Source organism: Humulus lupulus, chromosome 1 (assembly GCF_963169125.1).
Source record: "Humulus lupulus chromosome 1, drHumLupu1.1, whole genome shotgun sequence".
In the NCBI taxonomy this organism is placed as follows: domain Eukaryota; kingdom Viridiplantae; phylum Streptophyta; class Magnoliopsida; order Rosales; family Cannabaceae; genus Humulus; species Humulus lupulus.
The window spans coordinates 293,047,715-293,070,665 of NC_084793.1; the positions used below are offsets into that span (position 1 = coordinate 293,047,715).

General features: G+C 37.4%; 1 long non-coding RNA gene across 1 annotated transcript; it reads right to left on the reverse strand.

Moving 5' to 3' along the window:
- Positions 1-10,645: 10,645 nt before the first annotated feature.
- Positions 10,646-13,416, reverse strand: LOC133810055 (uncharacterized). Its single transcript, XR_009881799.1, has 2 exons — positions 13,068-13,416; positions 10,646-10,922 (listed from the first exon to the last, which is right to left on the reverse strand). It is a non-coding gene; the product is annotated as an uncharacterized LOC133810055 (long non-coding RNA).
- Positions 13,417-22,951: the final 9,535 nt, after the last annotated feature.

Sequence of the window (22,951 nt, forward strand, 5' to 3'; positions counted from 1 at the left end):
TATACTAATTTTTTTTAAGGGGTATTTGCGACATAAATACACAATGTTTTATACTTGTCACAAATAAATATCTAATATTTTATTTTTACAGCAAAAATACTCAATGCTTAATATATGTTGAAGATAAATACCTAATTTTTTTTTGCGGCAAAAATACACAAAGTTGCTAAACCATTGCTTTTATCAGTACCTCCTATGTTGAAGTTGTTGACTGTTGACTCACCAGATATGTATCACTCCGTAATTTGAGTATTTTTGTCCTCAAAATATGAATTTTTTAAATTTGAATTAATTTAAAATGTCTTTTTAATTCATTTTTCTACTTTAAAATGTTTTTTTTAATATATTATGAAATTGACTGATTACAGAGAGACAAATGTCTGTTTAGTCAACATGTTTAAGAGTTCTAGCAGATGAAGTACTTACGGAAGCAATGTTTTAGCAACTATAGGTATTTTTATCGCAAAGAAAAAAGATTAGGTATTTATCTTTAACATATATTGAACATTAAATATTTTTGCCGTAAAAATAAAAGATTAGATATTTAAGTGTAACAAATGTGAAACATTGGATATTTATGCCGTAAATACCCTTTTTAATTATTACATAACTTTTATTAATTTTTTTCATTCATTATTTTATTAATTATATTTTAAACTTTTTAATTTGATAATTACCGATAAATTTTAAAATTAAATTACTAATTACTTAACTTAAATAATTATAAGATTATATCATAAGCTAATCAAATTACTATAACAACTTACACTAAACTTTTTTATTTATTTACTATGGGAATTTACTCATTTGGTACCCTATGTTTTTGCAAAGTATCATTTTGGTACCCTCTATTTTCAATAATGCTCATATGGTACCCTGTATTTTAAAATTATACATATTTGATACCCTAGACTCAGATTTGATAGATAAAATTTTGTCAATATGATCAAACTTTCATCAGTTATATGTAATTAAGTAATTAAATTTAAATTTGGAACTTACATAATTGACAACAGTTTGATTAAATTGGTAAAATTTTATTAATTAAATTTGAGTTTAGGGTACCAAATATATACGATTTTAAAATACAGGGTACTATATAGACATTATTGAAAATAGAGGGTATCAAAATGATACTTTGCAAAAACACAGGGTACCAAATGGTTACCTACCATTTATTTATTGACTATAGTTTTTTTAATAACTTTAACAAATTTACTTAAATTAAAAATTTTAATTAAATTATAATTTTACTTTTAAAATAATTTAAAATTTATTTATATTTAATAATAAATTTTATTTTATTTATATTTTATAGTTAATTTTAAAGGGAAATTTGATTTTTAATGCAATAAGTGACACTCCGTTTGAAAAATACCTTATCCCTATAAATCTCTCGTTTTGGTCTTACTAATCCCGTTACTACCCAAAATACCCCTGGCATAATTTTCCCTCTCTTTTTCTCAATCTTCACTCTCTATCTCTTATTTCCCTCTCTATCTCTCAAACTCTCGTACACACAAAAAAAGTCAGCCACCATTAATTTGCATTTCGGATCTAGGGGCAAGTTGTGAGTCCTTTCAAGTCAAGAAACTTCATTTTGGATTTCGGATCTAGGGGAAAAAATCGTATGGGTAAGTATATATTTGCTATATGTAGTGAGGAAACTTGTCTGGTTACATTACTTGTCTTATTTCGAACAGATCTGTGTACATATTTTATTGCAATTTTTCACGGAATGAATTTTGGATACTTCGTGCGTTTTTTTCTGGATTTTTTTCCTGCCTCGATGAGTTTCGATGAAACTCGATAGGTCTCGATGTGTTGCATGCATGCTGTCTTGATGGTCCTCGATGGACCTCGACGTGCCTCGATAGTGTTAGGATGTTAGTACCTCGATGGTACTCGATAAAACTCGATACGTGTATAAGAGTTTAATTGGATTTAATAACTCGATGGTACTCGATAAAACTCGATAGGTGTATAAGAGTTTAATTGGATTTAATAACTCGATTTTAATCGATTGTACTCGATAAAACTCGATAGGTGTATAAGAGTTTAATTGGATTGTTTGCCTTGATTGTACTCGATAGGTTTATAAGAGTTTAATTGGATTGATTGCCTCGATAGTCCTCGAGTGTACTCGATAAAACTCGATATGTGTGACCTCGATAGGACTCGACATATATCGATAGAAATCGATATATTCTATTTTATGTTGTAGTTTAACTTTTTGTCCTTTTTTTTTTGCAGACTCGACTGTTTCCGTATTTGTTGCATTCAATGGTGTTTGGGAACTCGAAAATAGGGAGTGGATTTTCAGAGATGCTGAAAATCAAGTTCTGCCTGTGGAGAATGGTGTGACATATGAGAAACTGCTTGACATGCTGTACAATGAGCTTGAAGTGGATAAATGTGTGCATGACTTGAAAATTGAGGTCCCGTACACATGCCTATCACAATCCGTCAAACCTACCGTTATAAAAAATGATAGGCATGTGCGTGCATTCATTGGGTTAGCATCGAAATCTGTAGAGAAGCTCATTCCTCTATGTGTCACATTGATTAAGAAGGGAGGTGTAAGAAATGCATCGGCTTCTGCCAGTGTTAATAAAGAAGTTCGATTTGAAGAGAACATTTCTCCTCCATGTCATGGTTTCAAAGGAACTCAAGGTGATGTTGGAACATGTGTTCCCGAGACAAATCCAGATGTCATAGTCCATGATGATATCCCGGTTAGAGATCCTTCATATGTGCATGATACGGCAGAGTACGATCCCTATGGCTACGAACCTTATGTCAACGACGATCCTGTTGCTGATGCAACAGAACTTGGTGGGCCAAATATTAGGGCAGATTTTCCAACACAGAGTTCAGATGTTATGGTAGATGAGGAGCGCATAATAGAAGACCGGCAAACACCTGGGACCAGCAGTAGTCGTCCAGGTCCAAGTAGAACCGATGATAGTTTTAGATGGAGTTCTCCATTGGACTTAGGTGAAGATCGTAGAACATGGAGTGCTCCCATGTTCACCAAAGAGGATATAGAGGCCTCACATCAACATCATTCCTCAACCAACAAAGCTTCAGGAGAATTGCACCTTGGGAAGTTCTTTCAGAACAAGCTTGAATTGAAAACCAAAGCATCCATATTTGCGATGAAGAATAATTTTGAGTTTATGGTGAAGAAATCTAGGACTGATGTGTGGTACATTACCTTCAAGGATCCTGATTGTGGTTGGAGATTGAGAGGTAAGAAAAAAATACGATCTGAAATGTTCGAGATTACTGTATACAACGAAGTACACACTTGCTCACAAGAAATTCGAGATAAGGACCACTGTCAAGCATCACTGTGGGTTGTTGATCACCTAATCAAGAGGAAATTTGCTACCGATGGTACTCGGTACATGGCAAACAACATAAGGGAGGACATGAAGCACCATTTTGGGGTTGAAATGAGCTATGAGAAGGCGTGGAGATGCAGAGAAAAGGCTTTTATGTATGTCAGAGGGACACCTGAGGAATCATACTCCAAGTTACCTGGATACCTGTGTCAGTTGGAGCATAAAAACCCAGGTACAATTACTGATTTTGTAGCAGAAGATGGTCGTTTCTTGTATTGCTTATTTTCCCTCGGTGTTTCTAGGTGTGGTTTCCAGTACTGTCGTCCTGTAATTTGTGTGGATGGCACATTCTTGAAGAATAAGTATGGTGGCCACATGCTATGTGCTGTTGCGTTGGATGCAAGCAACCAGTTGTTTCCAATTGCGTTTGCATTGGTGGATAGTGAGAACCATAACTCTTGGACTTATTTCATGAGAAAATTGAAGGAAGCCATAGGGGACGTTGAGAACCTTGCTTTTGTATCGGACAGGCATAAAAGCATTATTCATGCTTTGGAGCTTGTGTTCCCAGATGTGTATCACGGTGCATGTTACCATCATATCTGTATGAATGTTGTGGCAAAATTCAAAACTGACCACGTGCAAGACATCATGGGGTGTGCAGCGTACGCATTTCGAAGAACGGAATTTCACAAGTTCTTTGACAAGATTAAGGTAATTGATCCGCCCATTGCTCAATATCTAGAGGGAATTGGCTTTGAAAGGTGGAGTAGTGCTTATTTTCCTGGTAACCGATACAATATCATGACGAGTAACTACGCAGAAAGCTTTAACAATAAGGCCAAGGAGGCAAGGAGCTTTCCAGTCGCCACTTTTCTTGAATTCATAAGATTCACTCTTCAGTCTTGGTTTGCAGATAGACGTGAAAGAGCTGCAAAAGCAACAACTGTGTTATCACCTGAGATGGAAAAGGATTTGAAGCAAATAGGTGATAAAGCAATCTTTTTAGATGTCCAAGTCCTTGGTCATCACGAATTTCTTGTGGTCGATGGTAATGGTGATGGTGAGGTGAACTTGGCCACAAAATCATGCTCTTGTGGCATGTTCCAAACCATTGGGATACCCTGTGTACATGCTTTTGCTGCAGCCAGAAAAAGAAGCATAAACATTTACTCATTGTGTTCCCCTTACTATAAAATCGAGGCATTGAAGGACACTTATAAAGATACTATTTACCCTGTTGGGAACGAGGATAAATGGGTAATCCCTGATCACATCAGAGATACGGTTGTCGACGTCCCTGCTGAGAAAACCCCTGTAGGAAGGCCCAGGAAACAGAAAGTGGGTAGGCGAAAGACAAATCGCTATGCTTCACGCGGGGAAAAGATTGTCAAACCTCGTAAATGTAGCAGATGTGGTGGTAGTGGAAACAATAGGAAGTCATGTAAGGCTAGGATTTAAAATATTGTGTTATGTAATTATTTAATTGATTTTGCTGCATTTATCATATGGAATACTTCGTCTAATACTTTGTGTGTTTGGATGTCGAGGCAGACACACTATGTGAATTTAATATTTTTTTATTTAATAACTTTTTCAAAAAATATTGTTTGGAAAAAAATAATATACAAAACTAACTATATGGTATACTATACAGGATGTGTAAGACAAAAATGTAAAGAGCATCACGAGGCCAAATTCTGATAGAACAGGTCCACACACCACTTGGTCCTGAAATGCTGGATGTTCTCATCGATAACAGTATTAAGTGGTAGCCTGGCAACCAGATGCTCGATATGTTTGATGGCAAACATACCACAATCCCCACTGCATATAATCGATTTTGTGTCAATAGAAGATAAAAATAACTTTAATTTTCCAATTTCAAAATCCACTAATTAAAATAGGGGAATACCTTGTCTTCGTCTGAGGACAATCCTCTGGAGGAATACAACAATATGAGAAAGGTTTTGCATTCTGCTCAGGATCTACCTGGAGGTCCTCGTGGTCGTCAAACATGCCAGAACACCATAACAATGAAGGCAACAATAAGCACCAAGGCTTGATCGCTTCCTCCATCAGAGCGGGACTGAGCACGCTATGGTTGGAATCATAAACGTTGATGCACCACATTGTAATGGAGACTTCAATGGCGATCCAATGTGCGGCTTTCTCGACGTGCAAGGCAAAATATACTTCACTCACATTTTGCCATGATGCAAGGAATTGATTATCATCGCCCTTCAACATTCACAGCACATTTGTCCCATGTATACTTAGTGCCGGTCTCTCTGAAATGATTCCAACGACCTAGGCACACCTGGGGGAAGGTAGTGTTCATGATCGCAACATCCTGCCGAAATGCAGCATGGTAAAAGTGGCGTCGGCGGCGTAGCATGTGCAAAGCGACATCAATATGCTAAAAAAACATAAAAATTTGTTAGTACCATCAATATATTTTAAGATTGAATTGAAAACATGAATGTAATTTACATATCGAATCCCAAAGCCAAGTCTGGACTGTCAGCAACTGTAAGAACCATGCCACACCGTGCGTCCCAGTATACATGTTGCAGTCTCTCTTATTGTCGATCTCTCCGACGATCCACCTATGGAAGCTCTTCTCCTGCTATGGGTCACACTTCCTCAGTGGTTCAGCAACTAGCCCCTGTTTATCTAGTATGATCTTCTTTGTTGGGTCGGTGAAGTCATCAAAACGCTTGGGCCTGCGTTTCTTCCTGACAACTTCAAGGCCAGCTGCCTCCTCGAGCTGCAGTACTCGTACACTGGGACTGTCAGTATCACTAGGAGCTACAGATGTCTGGGCCTATGGAGTGGAGGGTTGATCACCGCGCTCGTAGTCTGCAGGCAAGATATCAGACTCTGTATCTGATTTTACGTCGGTGGATCGACCTGAGATCAGTGAAATCAGCTGCGCCAACTGAGCCATGATCGTGGTCTGATTCTGTAGTAAGGTTGCATGGCCCTCCTCAACCCTCTTGAGCCTCTGCAGAAGTTGCTCATAATCAGGTTGGGCAACCTGACTAGATGAAGCTGCACAGGCCTGTGAAGTGCCCTCATCAACCCTTGGGACATCTCATAAAAAATGGGAGGCTTCCTTTGCAACTTCTGCGAGCTTCTCTGTCTCCTTCTCAGGTACCACTACTCCATCCACTGCAGTCCCAGCCTCCAACTCAGGGAATAACCTGGAATCAACTTCTGGGAGGCTATTGTAGTAGACTACCTCACCGGGACGTGGCTTCAGCATGGAAAATACCACTAACTGCATAGTTGAATAACATGTGTCAGAAAAACTTTAATAAAATAAATCGTTAAAGCATTAATTTGTGACATTTAACCAGATAAAATGGAACTTACTCAACGATTGGTGAATATAGGAGCCAACAGAGCTGTCGAAATAGTGATATCAGTCTTCATAGCCCAGCTGAGCATCCTGGGAATCTGATTCCCACTGTTCTCACCGAACTTACTCCCGAGAGAAGGCATGGCCTCAAAAGCCCAGTAAAGAAGCGCGGGTGCATAGCAAGTGAAACTATACTTCGCCTCCTTCTGTTTTTTGCTTGACCCCTCTTTCTTCTTCTCCTCATAGTGTTTCAATTGCTTCTTCATGTCCTTTTGAAGGCCTTTGCTAACCTTCTTAAATGACAACTTCCCCCAAGGATACTTGAAAAAGTAATCAATATCCTCAACCATCCTCAGGGAATCTCCCCATATCGTTGTTGTCTTCTCTGGGGCATTCAGTATCCCCTCTATCAAATAGCACAAACCCAGCTTAAATGCATCTTCTGGGTTTGTGGAGGCCTTCAATGCATCTTCCAACTGACCAAAACTAACCTTCGAATCACCATTAAAATATTCTTGGATGATCCGATCACTTGAAAGATGCTCTTTCAATTCATCTGGGGACGGTGATTTCCCAAAATTTAGCCCGGTAACTTGGGCAAACTCTGCAATACCAAAACTACACAGAGTGTTGCCCAGGTAGAACTGACCCTCTTCAGGCTTCTTACTTTCTACCTTATGCCACACTAGCTGATGCAGCAGAACCCCAGAAAAACTAAACGGTTTTGCCTTAAAGAACTGTCCCAACGGGCATGCCTGTGCCCTTTCAATAAGACCATGCCTCTTAAACTGCTCTATAAGGGTATCCAAGTAGGCACTACCCCTATAAGTGACACGGCCAGGAAAGTGTTTCTCCAACGGCACAATAAGTTCAGGCATCTAGAAAAAAAAACAAAAAAAATTTTAAAAATGTAAAACAATCTGGTAAGGCAGTTACTATCGAGGCAGAAACAATCGAGTTCTATCGAGTCTTATCGATGCCTATCGAGGTGGATTCCAAAATCACAAAGAATAATATAATCGGGTTACTATCGAGTCTTCTCGAGGCCTATCGAGGTAAGGCAAAAAAACCAAAGTCTAGTCATATCGAGTCCTATCGAGGCCTATCGATTCCTATCGAGAAGGGTCCTAAAAATCTCAAAGCAGTGTATCATCGAGTCCTATCGATTCCTATCGAGGTACGTTCTAAAAATTCCCAAAGCCGTGTATCATCGAGTCCTATCGATTCCTATCGAGGTAGGTTCTAAAAATTCCCAAAGTCGTGTATCATCGAGGCCTATCGATTCCTGTCGATTCCTATCGAGGCACAGTCTAATCCATTCCTCATCCTATACTATCGATTCCTATCGATTTCTATCGAGTTTCATGAAAATATCGAAAAAAAACCCAGATTTCTTCATTGCCAGCCCCGATCTATCCTATGAACAAAAATCAACAAAAAAAACCAGGCACATACACATATTGCAGATTAAAAAAGAAAACCCTCACCTTCACTTTCTTTGAGGTTGTTTCCTAAAAATTTGGTTGCCTTGCTCGACGTTTTCTCCTTCCCCTTCTCCGATCGTCAAGTCCGACCTTTGGGAGCCCTTGTTCGTGTTCGTGGAAGACAATGAAGGTTGGGTTCTACGAATTCAATCGAGTCCTATCGATTTCAAAGTTTGCTTGGTTCGGGTATTTTGGGAGAGAATACAGAGAGTTTGAGAAAATTATGTCAGGGGTATTTTGGGTAGTAGCGGGATTAGTAGGACCAAAACGAGAGACTTATAGGGATAGGGTATTTTTCAAACAGAATGTCACTTATTGCATTAAAAATCAAATTTCCCTTACAAAATTCAAAAAATTAAAAAAAAAAAAATAAATGCTATTATCTTTTATGGTTATATTTATTTTAATATAATAAACAATAATATTTTTGTAAAATTACAATTAAATTTTTTAAAATTATCAAAATTAGTTTATCAAATATTTAACTAATTACTAAATTAAAATTTTCTTGGTTAAAATTACAAACCATTTCATTAGAAATTATATTTTATCAAAATGTGTAAAATTTCTACAGAAATTTCGATTGCACCGAATAGAAATACAGATTAAACAAATTCATCAGAAACCCCAAAATCAATCTAATAATAATATATTCAAGTTTTAATATCTCAATACAACATTCCATAGTAAAAAATTTAGAAACTTACACACAAAATTTACTAACTTCCAAATAGAATTCAACTAACTTACACACAAAACCATAATAATAATAATAATACGCATTAAAACAACTAGCCTGAGCACTACCACAACCTCCACCCTGACCCCACCATCACCACCACCACCTACAACCACCTGCAACAGGAAAAAAATTAGTGAACATGCGAGAGAGAAAAACTAAAATCTGTCGCTTTTTGAGAAAAATCTTTTGGGAAACTAAAAGCTGAAGTAAAAGTCTAACCAAACATACTGAAATTAAACTTTGTTTTCAATTATTATATAATATTATTTTCTTAATAATAAATCTAAACTAATTTATAAAGTATATCTCTCTCAAATTTTTAAATTTATCTCCAAGAAGCCTTTTAATTATTCTTTAATATCTTCAAAAATATATTTTGTATTGAATTTGAATTGGGTGAGTTCAACACTAAATTTTTGGTTAAACCAACGTGTTACATATTGGCAAATGTCGATCCAACTTTGAGATTGGGCGAGTAAATAATCCTTCCAACCTGACTAATGAACACTCGTAGTGGAATGATCCGAGCACACACATTTAGTCCCTCAAGTGGCAAGGCCAGAGGATGCAAGCTAAGAATCAAGGAGGGACCCTGAGAGATCAGTGAGCTACCGTTAGGAGAACCATGCTTAATCCTGCATATTGGAGGACATCTTTAGCTTGAGTTAGAGTCATGGTAATATGAGTTCAGAGGTAATCAACTCGAGGAAAGACTAGCTCAAATGGAGCAAGAATTGAACAAGGTTGAGCTGATCAGTTTGAGGACTTAGACACTCTGTTTGGCTTAAAATCTATTCACGACCACAATTTTATGGTCACCATTACCACCAAACTTCTAGCTCGTCGTACATGACAGTATGATGGAACTATAAACCCCATCCATCACTTGAGTAGTTTAAACATCATGATGGGGTTGCACAGGGTCTCCAAGTTAGCTAAGATGAGATGTTTTTTCCAATGATTTTCACTGGGGTTGCTGGGGAATGGTTCAACAAAGTTGAGTGCAAGTTGATTAACTATTGTGAAATGTTTTCAGCAAGTTTCAAGAAGTAATGTCATGGGAGTATCCCTGGCCAAAATGAAAGAGGGACCCAATGAGTCTCTCGAACTACTCATTAGGTGATTGAATGTGCGAGCACAACAAGCCAATAATGATGGTATGCTTACAGCCATTTTGTGAGGTCTTTGAGTAAAAACTCCTTTATGGCTAAGCTTGCAGAAGAAGAGTTGTGACTCCATGGATGATTTTCTCCAATGAACTGATAAAAATATGCAGCTTAAGGAGGCCATGGAGTATAGGCTCATGCCGATCAAACTTTCCATGCAAAAGGAGCTTTGACTACACTGTCCTTGCTACCTTTGCACAAGTTACATTTCACCAATTTCAGCTAATTTCACAATGACCATAGTCACAAACATAGATGAGTGTCGGCACCTGCAAGAAGAGATTGAAGCCCTAATTAGAAGGATAACTTGCTCAGTATATCTGGTCTCAAGATTAGGGGAACCCCCAAGATGATAAGGCGCCTAATTAAGGTCGAAGGGTTGACCCAATGAATAGCTGGAGGTGGTCTTGGGAAAGATGTCAATGCTCATACTAATGAAAGTAAGTCACTTTTTTTTTGGCCAAATCACCATGACTTTGTTGCTTTTTTCACTATTTTTAATTAATTATTTTTTATTCATTCGAAATACAATTATGATCTAATTTATCGTTGACAAAAAAGAATATTATATTAATGAGAGAATGTTATTTGAAATATTATTTATTTGTGATCCACTAAGTTATTTTGTCCCAAAATTTACTCCTACCCATTCCCATATGTCTAGGGGTAAATTATCACTTGATAAATGTTTTTCACATGAATATACCTTAAAAAGGAAACTCATATATGACTTTCACCTTTTACATGAATATACCTTAAAATCTTGTTGCTTGAAAGCTTAATGTTAGTTGACAAACGACCAAGCTAGTTGGTACATACCTGCAAATAAGTACAATTAGAAAACAAAAAATAACCAAATAAATATTGAGCCAAAAAAAAAAAAATTAAGGAGTATTGTGATAAAACTTTGCTACATGCATATACATCAAAATTCCATATAAAAAAATTACATTAAATAATTCACACAAACAATTTTGATAATGAACATTAAATTCTTTTCATTGTGAGAAGTTTCTATAAAGACACATGATGCTGGGCTCCTTAAAACCATTGTACATTATTATATGCTAAATAATATATTATAAACCTCAATAAAATTATAAACTTCAGTACAAACTTAGCAATATATTTAATATAACACATTCGTTATACACTTTAATGTTTATGACTTACTCATAATAAAGCAGACATATTATACAGTAGTAAAGATATATGCACATATTACTTAGTCCAATAATATTATCATTGTGATAATTGGGCTCACAACATATTTAATAAACAATTAAGACAAAGAATATAGAGCAAACAATATATATATATATACTACAAGCCATCTATTGTTTTTTTCTATATCCAATGGATGAGGTTATTTACATATCAAGAAAAATTACCATTCACATAAGCAATCTATAAGCAACAATAAGAAAGCAACTAAGATATGCAAGATGCACATTAGAAATCTAAACAAAAGACAAAAGCAGAATAAATAAGATGAGTAATGAGTCACTAATATAATCTTTACAATGACAGAGTATTGTACATCATTTGTAATTCACCTTAATAGCTTTAAAAATCAAATTCAAATTTTCATAGTCACCCAATTGTAGCAAATAAATTAATTTATTCACAAAACCACAATGATAAACCCACAAATAGAAAAATACAACAATAAGACGATAAATGCATATATAATGCTAATGCAAAAACTATATATTTCTAGTGACTTATATTCCAACTATAGTATACTATTTTTAGAACCTTTGTATAACTATTTGATGCAATAGTGGATCACTATACTTAGCACGTGAGGTCATGATCTTCCTAATCACCTATTATTTCTCTTTGCCAAATTTTCATTATAAAATTCACAAGATCTCAGACATGATACCATATTAATTTTGAAAGAACCCAATCTTAAAAGTAAAGCATAAATATATTCTTTTACTAAATTATCCTCTAGCCTATGATAGAAAAATAAGATAAAGGGAAACTGTTGCACAAGCAAACTAAGTAAATATGTCATATGTTGGAGCTTATATGCTATAAACTAGTTGAGACAAATCACAAATAATCAAATAGGAAAAATAAACAACAATAAGCGTTATTGTTCAATGTGTGGGCACCGCTCAAAACTACCCTTTTATGAAAGTTGATAGGACAAGTTTCAACAACACAATTACTTGGTCAATAAAATGTGAGCCCATTGAAACAAGCAACCAAGCTGCAGCTCTTTGCCAGTCAGTATTTATTTCTTCTAAGAGCATTTCAATGAAGTGTAAGCACAATTTTACAATTCACCAACAAATATGAAATCTACAATGAAGCATATTACATAAGTATTCAGCTATTTATCTACTAGTTAAATGCATTAAGATGGAAGACAGTTAGCGTATAGTTGCAATAATCTTTCATCATTAGTTAATAATCTAAAAACACAAGATATCATTGAATCCAATTATCTTCTTGTAGACAACAACAACTTCAAGAAATCTTTTCTACAAATAGTTATATGGTCAGGTTCTTTTCCCATATCAGTGTTCGAGAGATTCTTATAATCCTCTATAGCTTTAAGATTCTAAACGATTTTCAGAGTTAAAACTAACAACCATATAAAGCCTAGTCTTCTCATAAAAACAAAATCAAAAAGCCATATTAGCAGTGGATCACAACTTATTCTTGATACAATCTTACTATGGTAACTCAATCAATATATTCTGATCCCAAATAAACATCGAACACAAACATGCAAACTAATTATCTAAAGCATCATGATAGGTGCAGCTGCCACATATCAATCTAACGCATCATGAGGTGAAAATCAATAAGAAAACAATATAAATGCAAACGAAACCAAAACAGAGCAAAACTCATAGAAACCCAAATCGTGAATGGAAGCAAGCACTCTTCAAAACACATAAAAAATTAAAAAAATTAAAATATTGAAGGAATGAAGAAGGGGTTTACAAATATGGAGGAGGACCCATCGCTCACCCCGTTGAAGCTGCCACCGTCGAGAGCCCCAAGCCACATCGCTCCGCCCAGCCCTGTCGAGAGTCCCAAGCCACGTTGCTGCCCCGAGCACTGTCAGTCAACTACCCGCAAGCCCATCGCAATCGAGAGCCCCCTCCCTGTAACGTCTGAAACACAACTGAGCCCTTTCGCACCCCTTGCAGCTCCGTTGAGCCTTCGCACGAGCCCCGCCAATTGCAAGACAGAGAGAGCCGAGAGGTTAGATTGAGGGGTGCAACAGGGATGGTTGAGTTAGAGGGGAGATAGATGTACGCCCTTGGGCTTCGACCCCATCAATACAAATTTTTTTTTGTGTGTGTAAATAACCTATTTTCAATTAATATTAATTTTATAAATATGTCAAACAAAGTTAACAATTATTCTCTATATCATAGTTTAAATTTAAATATATAGGTTATTATAAAAACATATAAATACAAAATTGAATAATATTAGAAAACTTTTAAAACAAAACAAAATCTAGTTTTAAAAAATTATTATTTAATACATTGTTGACGTCGTTTTTCGTCATCTTAAATTTGAGGAGTACTAAACAAAAATTCAGAAAAGAAGAAAAGAACAGTAAGATTTTTACGTGATTCAACAGTCAAAATCCATTTAGTCAACGAATCAATATTATTGATTCGTGATACTCTCTCAAAGTTTCCTTAGAGCAATTCAACAGAGTATTCTCAGTACAAGAGTGTGCATGACTACAAATGAAAATTACCAAGCTATTTATAAGTGTGGTTGGATGAATATATTCCCTTGATTTCGAGGAAGTTACAACTAATTATTTTAATCTGAAATAAATGTAATTAAATACATTAAATGCATAATATCCCATGATAACTGGGATTTCATTATCAGAAGAAAAAAAAATCCCTAAAGAGTAGGGATCTCCTAACAGTTGTTGCATGCAAAATACGTTGTTGACCTCAAATGCAAGGTTAACACGCTTTCGAGATCGACATACATTCGAGCTTGTTATTTCGGTCAGCCCCTCTTCAGTTGGTGGTTTCATCGAACTCAATCGTCGGAGACCAATACCTTCGAACTTTCAACTAAGGCTCGAATAATATCCATAAGCGGCGGAGAAGATTCTTTCTTTCGAGCTTGAAGCTTAAGCTCGAGCCTTTTAAACTTGTGCTCGATCGCTAACAAAAACAAATCAGGAATCATGCATATTCATACAAGTGTTCAGCCAATGCTTGTTATTTTATAGCTTACGCTTTTCGAGCCTACATATCGAGAATAATTTATTCATCCTCGAAATTATGGTGTAACATTTTGCCCCCTCAAAAGTATTGGTTCGAATCCTATGAGAATGAAACTTCTGAACTTCACTTTCGAAAAACTTGCCCACCTACCTAACTCGAGTGCGGACATGTGTCGTTAGGGGATTGCATACTAAGTGTACTCGAGTACCTCCCTATTCTGTACACGTCCTTTCCTAGGACCTTTTTGCAACCAATGTTAAAATGAAACCCCATCCATCAGATCATTTTTCAAGTTAAACCAAGGGCTCAGATCCTTTCGACCTTTGACATCCCCTCTAGGATATATATATAAATATACAACCCCTTCGTCTTCATCACTTTCATTCACTCCTTAGAATGCATGAACCAGAGAGAAAAAAGAAAAACTCAAGATTTTCTTTGCATGTTCTCTAAGCCAAAGAAGTGAAGCAATCCTAGTACCTTGAACTCCGTTGGATCATCTGCTTCCCATTCTTCAGTCGACGATCCCCTCGTTCCCACGAAAAAATTTGTGTAAGCTTCCTGATCTTCCTCTAGTATTCTTCTCTTTTTTATTTTATACGTTTCATTTGTTCCTGATAATGGCCTTCTAGTTTTACCAGATTTTTAAGGCTTCACCCTTGCATTAGGCAAGTTTGTGATTTGGGTAGATTTGGGGTGATTAGAATCACGGTTTAGACCACAAATTTTTTGGTAGAAAATGTAAAAATGAGGTTTTTCAAGTAATGGGGTATTTTCAGTCGTAAGTTTCATGTGGCTTAAGAAATAGGGTTTTGGATTAGGGTTTTGATGCACAAATCTCAGAAACATCACTTTTTCGGGATACTGCCAACTTTTTCCCTGGAAATCCTGGATTCTCTTTTGTTTTAAAATTATAGTATCTGTCCCACTCTCACATGGTGCACTCTCGATGCCTGAAATTTACAATAGTTCGGGATAAACATCCGAGTCAATCTCGCCATTTCGAGCCTTCAGTCTCGATTGAGGCAATATTGTTATCTCGAGCTTGTAAACTCGAGTTATTAAGATAAATTTTTCCACTCTTTAAAATTATGGGCCCTCACATTTTTCTTTCTTGTTAGATGTCGCAGTCTTCAAAGAATTGGTGGGGGCTCGAGCTTGCCATCCCTTACCATTCATCAACTCCCAGTCCTGAATCGCCATTTACACGAAATCAACGACTGATTCGCGAGCATGGGGAACGGTGCGAACAAGAAGATATACGAGTTCACTTCCGACGCCAAATCGACAAGGTCTAGGAAAGAAAAAGGAAGAGACTCCGAGTCGCAGCCTATCCTGACCCGAATACCGAGATCAGACCTATTCTATTAGACCCCAAACTTAAAGTGACCATAGTCTTTCCACCTGGTGAGATCTCATTCACCCTAATGAAGGATACTTCAAAATGACCGACCACCTCCCAGGCCCTCTCAATCCCTACCTTGAAGGAGGAGTTTTTTTAGGCTGAGCACTACCAGAGCTTAGTTACTTCCACCGACCATATCTTTGAGTTGCTGGCCTATCATGGCCTTAAGATTTCTAATACACTGATTTGTCGTCCTGTAACCTCCAACGAAAGGAGTTGCTATGCCCCGGGAGATGGCAATCCCAATCGTAAGGTCAAGCTTGTCTCCTGGAGCTACAAGCACATGAGGGTTGGGGCCTTGCTGCCTCTGAAGGGTTACTTCAAAAATTTCTTGGATTATGTCGCCTCGCCCCCTTCCAACTCCAAACCAACTCTTTCAGAGTTTTGTCATCTCTAAGGTCTCTGTACCACTAGATGAAGTGGGTCGGGCCTTCAACACAAGAGATATTACATCTCTTTTGCCTTAAGAGCAACCTTCTCGAGCTCACGAAGGAGAAGGGTTCTACTACTTATCGAGCTACCCGAAGGAGAAGCGGTTGTTCAAGGACATCCTAAACCATCCTCCAAATTTCAAAACGATATTTTCCTGGACGGATGAGCTCACTCCTTCCCAATTCTACTCCTTCCAACGCATTCATATGTAATTCAACGTCTTTTCTATTTTAATTTGAACTTTTGGGCTCGAAATATTTATTCCACTCTTGCTTGAAGCCACCTATCATCGGCCTACTCCAACAAAGGTCATGAAAGAACATAGGGCAGCTATTCTTCAGTTCACATACGGTCGAAGGTCCCTCACCTATCTCCTCCACGAAGACAAGCTTCGAGCTTGTGACCTCTTAGGCGAAGGTGAGTCCATGGATGATTTGGGGATTTGCAAATACCTGACGTGGGAAGATGTGTCAATCCCCATAGCCAAACTGTTGGATTAGCTTATACAGGATCTTTATTTATTTTCATGTATATCTAATATTAAACAAATTAATACGAGATAGCCTAAAATATGTTTCTAAAATTGAATTCAAAGAGAAACAAAGAATAGAATACTTACAGTATACGCAGTGGAATTAAAGAGTCCTTCCTTCAGTTTCTCTAACTCTTGTATCCTCTTTGTCGCAGAGTATTATCAAGAAACTGAACCGATCTTCTATTTTCTTCCAATCTTCCAATGTATCCTTAGAACCACCTAGACTAGTGTGGGCAATTATCAACACATGAGATAGATATAGAGAGAAGAAAAGAAAATAACAAAGAGGCTTAGAAAATGACTTGTGTTTAGAGAGAATCTAAAACTATCAGAAAATTTGACTTATGACTTATCAAACTTATGTTTTGACTTCTCTCTAAGCACTCCTTTTATAGACTCAATTAGGTCATTTAATTTAATTAAAAAATCGATAAAATAATAGTCATTTTGAAGCCCTAGGTCGAAATTATCATGGGCTATAGGCCCGTGAAATTTTCCATTTGATTATAAGCCCATTGGTCTTAAAATCAAGGCATGTATTATTTTCTATTGATTTAATTAATTAAATAATTATTTAAATCATTTATCAAATTAATTATTTATAATTTGAACCTTGATTTAAAATTATTTATTAATTTAGATACCAATTTATCTTAATTAATAAATCTGCCATAATTTCTCTTTTCTTCTCAAAATTACACAACTCTGTGAAACTATCCAAAATTGACCTGGTCAACTTTGATAATTCTAATTGATGATTAAATCAATTAATTGAGACTATCTAGATGATTTTATCCAAGGTACAATGGGGACCATGGGCCTATGAAATCAAGCTCCAATAAGTTATCATAAATCTAACAAATAAATTTATTAACTTATTAATTCCTCGTGACTCCACTATAGACTCGGAATTGCACTCTTGAATTCATAGAACGCTCTATAACAAATATAGATACGCTATTAATTATCCATTGTTACAACCATAATTTTCACTAAATCCTCTATAGACGATCTACAATGAGATAGGACTAAAATACCATTTGACCCCTCATTGTATTTTATCCTTAAAACACTTAGTTCCTTGTAAATGATATTTCAGTAAACTAATTTAATTACTGAAATGAGATCTCTATCATTTAACACCTTGAACCAAACTAAAAGGAAACCATCATTTCACTTCTTCATCAGAAGCTATAGATGTTCATATCTATGATTAACACTCCCACTCAATTATACTACCGAGTTCCCAAGATGTAAGTATGGGCTAGTCCGTAGGGTAAGTTGGTAACGAACAAATCAAAGAACTCAAATAATACAATCAGTTAGAATACTAACCACTCAAAATTGAGATTGAATTGACCTATGGTCAACTATATGATATGACTAGAATAGATAATAACGGTATGTTTACTTATCGTCAATATCGGTCCTGTCCGATGTAACAAATACATCCGATCTTATCTACTTTGCTAATGTTCTGGAGAGAACATAACACTGTAATGTGTAAGTAGATCATATTGTAGATTGCCAAATCAGTGTAAATCCAGTGCACTGACTAATCTTAGGAGTAACTTATTTTGAACATATAATCATATTTATATTCCACTGTGATTACGTCACTATAAATAAGATTATCTATATGCTCAGGATTTAATAGAAGTTTATATTAAACAAATAATCATGAAAATAAAACATGTGAGCAAAGTGATTGACTAAGTTTCTATTCTTTTATTGATAATAAAATGAGATTACAAAGAATTTGAGTTTTAATTAGGGCATAAAACCCCAACACAAACGTCCCCCAAGGAGGATGCCTTCAGGCTTGCAAGCCCGTGCCACCGTCTCCCGTCTACATGAGCAACCAGTCTTGGGCAATGAAGTGCACGACGAGGCCTCAACGAGCTCGACGGATGGAGGTAAAGTAGTGTCGGTTCATTCCATGTGGTCTTCATCATTACTTAAGCACGAGCCTAACGTAATGATCCTCTTTGAGGACCCCAGAGATAACTTCTTAGCATGGTAGAGGGTTGACCTTAGATTCCTTAGGTTCGATAGCTAGCTAGGAAAATACTAGACCAAGTATAGTTTAAATGAGGTCTGGGATGGGGTAGCTGTACAATATGGGACCAACATATATAGGGACCTTTCAAGACTATCCCCCACCTATAGAGAGGTGGCCTCCCTAGAGTCATTAGAAGATAGGGGGATTTCTTGGTCCCCGAGCGCAAGCTCGGCCGGAAGTACCGGTTAGGTTTATTTTATCTTGGAGTCTCATTTCTTCTAACAACCTTGTTTGATTACTTACATATAATCTTTTCTGATTCTCAGGTGACATGGATTGGGACTTGGACAATGTTATCAACAAGCATGTGGCCTCGAGGGCAAACAAATGCCAAAGAGTGTCCCAAAAGGGAGGTCGCCCCTCTAGGCTATCCAAGAAAAATGAGGTGGTCCCCTCGGCCTAGTTGCCACAAGAACCAAGCCATGTTGCTGAGCCCTCAACATACTCCGAGGTCATACCTCCCCCTGTAGCTCAACCGAGTTGAGTCCAAGCTCCCATCTGAGACCACTTCCTGTCGATATCGACTTATGTGCCTGAGTTTGTGGTCGACAGCACTGTTGGAACCCATGGAGTCAATCTCGGTTCTAATGCTTTGACCCGTGTCGGTCAAAGTTTCAACAACCTCAAGGCCCCTCTGTGGGATTTTCTGACCTTCTATCGAGATACCAACACTCTTTTTGACAAGAGTGGTGAGCTGTTTTCCTCGGTTAGTCATTGTTGCCTAGCCCCTTCTTCTGTGCTAGCTTTGATTTGTGCTATTCTAACCTTGACCTTTTTTTATTTATTTTTTTAAAAAAATTGTGTAGGCATTCATATCCTTTGTTCAGCATAATTTCTTGCTGAATAGCGAGGTTACAACAAGGGATGCGGAGGTCAAAAGGATAATTCCCAGGAGGCCCGAGATGCCCGCTGAGGCTCGAGGACGAACTTAAGAAAGCCCGACTAGAAATTGAAGCAAGGGATGTGGAGGTCAAAAGGATTCCCGAGCTTGAGTCCAAGCTAGAGGCGACCTTGAAGGAGGTCGAGGCCAGGGACTCCAAGATCAAGTAGATTCGGGAACTCAACGCCAAGCTAAAAAAGGAGATGAAGATGACCTTTGAGGTTATCGAGGGTGAGAAGGCTCGTCTTCTAGAGGAGTTTAAGACCGAAAAAGATCGCGTCGTAGACATGGTGATGTATCGAATTTGGGCTAACAACCCCGACCTCGATATCAGCTTTCTTGCTAGCCTGGATACCGAATTCGTTGCTAAATGGTAGGCTCGACTTAAGAAGGAAGAGGCCAGGCTCGAGGGTGAGGAGGCGGCGGAGGCTTCCAGTGTTGCGGCTGAGGAGGCAGCTAATCCTTGAAATCCAAATCATGGGTTGCGACCCATTATAATTTTTGTAATTATATTTTTTGTGCCCTTGGGGCAAAGACAATTTTCAACTCGATTTTGAGCTTTTTTAATCATCTTATGACTTTATATTTTAATAATAGTTTTTATGCTTTCAACTTTCTAGCTCGAAATGGTTTTTGCACATTGTCTACCTTTAGCTTATGCACCATATTTCTGGATCAAAGTATTTCTAGCATTTTTTATTATTAAGGACCTGCTTTTATACTTGTTTATTCGTACAAATATACGCTGGGTTTAAGTTTGAATTTTAATACATTCATGCATAGTTTATTTGAAATGTCCATGTTCGACTTCGTTATTGTCAAGGTCGAACTTTACTTTTACCACGTATTTAAGAAATACTAAAATGGTATGTAACCTAGTTAGTCTAGTTACATTTTTTTTTTCCAGTTACTTTTCCTCATCCTTGAGTATGACCTCGAGGTTGCAAGGTCGAAACTCATTTGCAAAAATTTCCAGCCCTAGTTTCAACTTATGTTTTTTAGTTGGTTTATCTGAAATTCCAACTTTTGACTGTGTCGATTAGGTCTTGCTGGTTTTTTCCAGGCTTGTTTAGTTCGTGTGTTTGGTTAATGATCCATACACTTATTGTTTTCTTCATGTTGGGTTAATAATCCAAACATTTCTATTAGAGTTAATTTTTATTTATGTTATATTTTTTTGAGCCTATGGTATGATTGTATACCACTTATGCCCCCTTAATATCCTATGATTGTGATCTTAGGTTATTGAATTTCAAGGTCTTGCAAAAAATTATAACAATAAAAATACAACATTTGAATGAAATTCAATACTTTATTAATCAAAAAGTAAAATAAAATACACGCTTGGTTAAATCGAATAAACAACATTCCTTTATTATTGATAATAAGGTCATAGATGTTCACAATTCCAAGCTCGCGGAACCAATCCTCCATTCAGCCTCGCTATGGACTCGATCTGATAGGGTCCTTCCCACTTAGGCCCAAGTACCCCAGCAGATGGGTCTCATGTGGCAAAAACACGTGTCTTAACACCAATTCTCCCAATCCAAATTTCCTATCACGGACCCTTTTGTTAAAATATCTAGTAGCCCTTTGCTAGTACGCATCATTTTTCAACTAATTTTCGTCTTGTCTTTCTTTGATGAAGTGCAAACTTTCTTCGAGCCAGGATTGGTTTGAGGCTTGATCATATGCATCGCACCTTATAGTTGGGATTTCGACCTCGATAGGCAACATGGACTCTCATCCATAAGCTAAGGAGAAGGGGGTATGCCCCGTCGAGGTTCTTGGTGTTGTTCTATATGCCCACAGGACTTGAGGCAGCTCCTCTAGCCATCTTCCCCTAGCTTCTTCTAGCCTTTTCTTCAAGGAACTCTTTAAAGTCTTATTTACTGCTTCAACCTGTCCATTTTCCTTGGGATGGGCCACGAAGGAAAAGCTTTTAATTATCCCATTCTTTTCGCAAAAGTGTGTAAACAAATCACTGTCGAATTAGGTCCTATTATCCGACACAATCTTCCTGGGCATCCCGTATCTACAGATGATGTTTTCTACTATGAAATATAGGACTTTCTTCGAGGTGATGGTTGATAAAGGTTTGACTTCGGTCCACTTTGTGAAATAGTCGATAGTGACTACATCATATTTTACTCCACCCTTTCTGGTTGGCAAGGAGCCTATGAGGTCGATTCCCTATATCGCGAATGGCCATGGGTAGTGTTGGCCCCAAAATGTTCAGCCCAAAAACCCTTTCCTCATTTATCAAATATTCAAAACGGAACGTTTTGACAAAGAAAGGTTCCAAAGGCAGAAGTTGTGGGTCAGAGGCGATCTGCACCTCTGACCCCTGAGCGAGACATTCAAAGTCGGTATTTTTGGAGGGAAATTCAGTTATTTCTTTCCCCCCATTCCAGGGTTCGCTTGAACCAACTAACTGTTTTGCATATTTTGTCCTATAAATATAAGATTCGTAGAAGGGAAATGGATCGAATTTTGAACTGACTTAAGCATCGAAGTGTCTTTCTTGTAGGTGATCCCGACGAGTCAAAGGAAAACCTCATCACCGGAATAGTAGCAGGTCATCATTCATCGTTGGGTTTTACTTCCAGATATAGAAAGACAAATTGTTGCACTAACAGGTAGCTCATCATGGTAAGCTCGGTGGGTGGAGCTCGCGGTATTGAACCAAACCGTTGACACTTATCATAGCATTTGACGTACTCGAATGAATCTTCCTTGGCTGTTGGCCAGAAATATCCGTGCCTAATCACCTTTTTTGACAAGCTATGCCCCATCGGTGTGGTCTCTGAAAAATCCTTCATGGATTTCTTCTAAAATGGTTTTTGCCTCGGGGGGAGTTGCACACCTAAGTAGTGCCATGGAATATCCTCTTACAATTTTCCTTCCAAGATGGTGTATCTTGGTATTTTGTACATAAGTTTTCTAGCCTCATTCTGATCTGCTGGGAGACTTCATGTTTCGAGGTAGTCAACTATTGTGGTCATCTAGGTGGATTGCGAGTCAATCATGTTTACATCTTCTTCCTCAGGCTCGGTTATGCTCGGGGCCGGTAATAATTCTACTGGAACCATGTTGAGTGTGTTAGCTTCGTTGGTCGTGGCGAGCCTGGCCAATGCATCTGAATTCGAATTTTGTTCCTGGGAACTTGTACTATAGCGTAGAACTCAAACTCCCCAAATGTTGCCTTAACTTTCTCCAGGTGAGCTGCCATTTCTATGCCACGAGCCTGATATTCACCCAGGACCTGGTTAATGACCAATTGCGAGTTAGCAGTGGGTGAATTT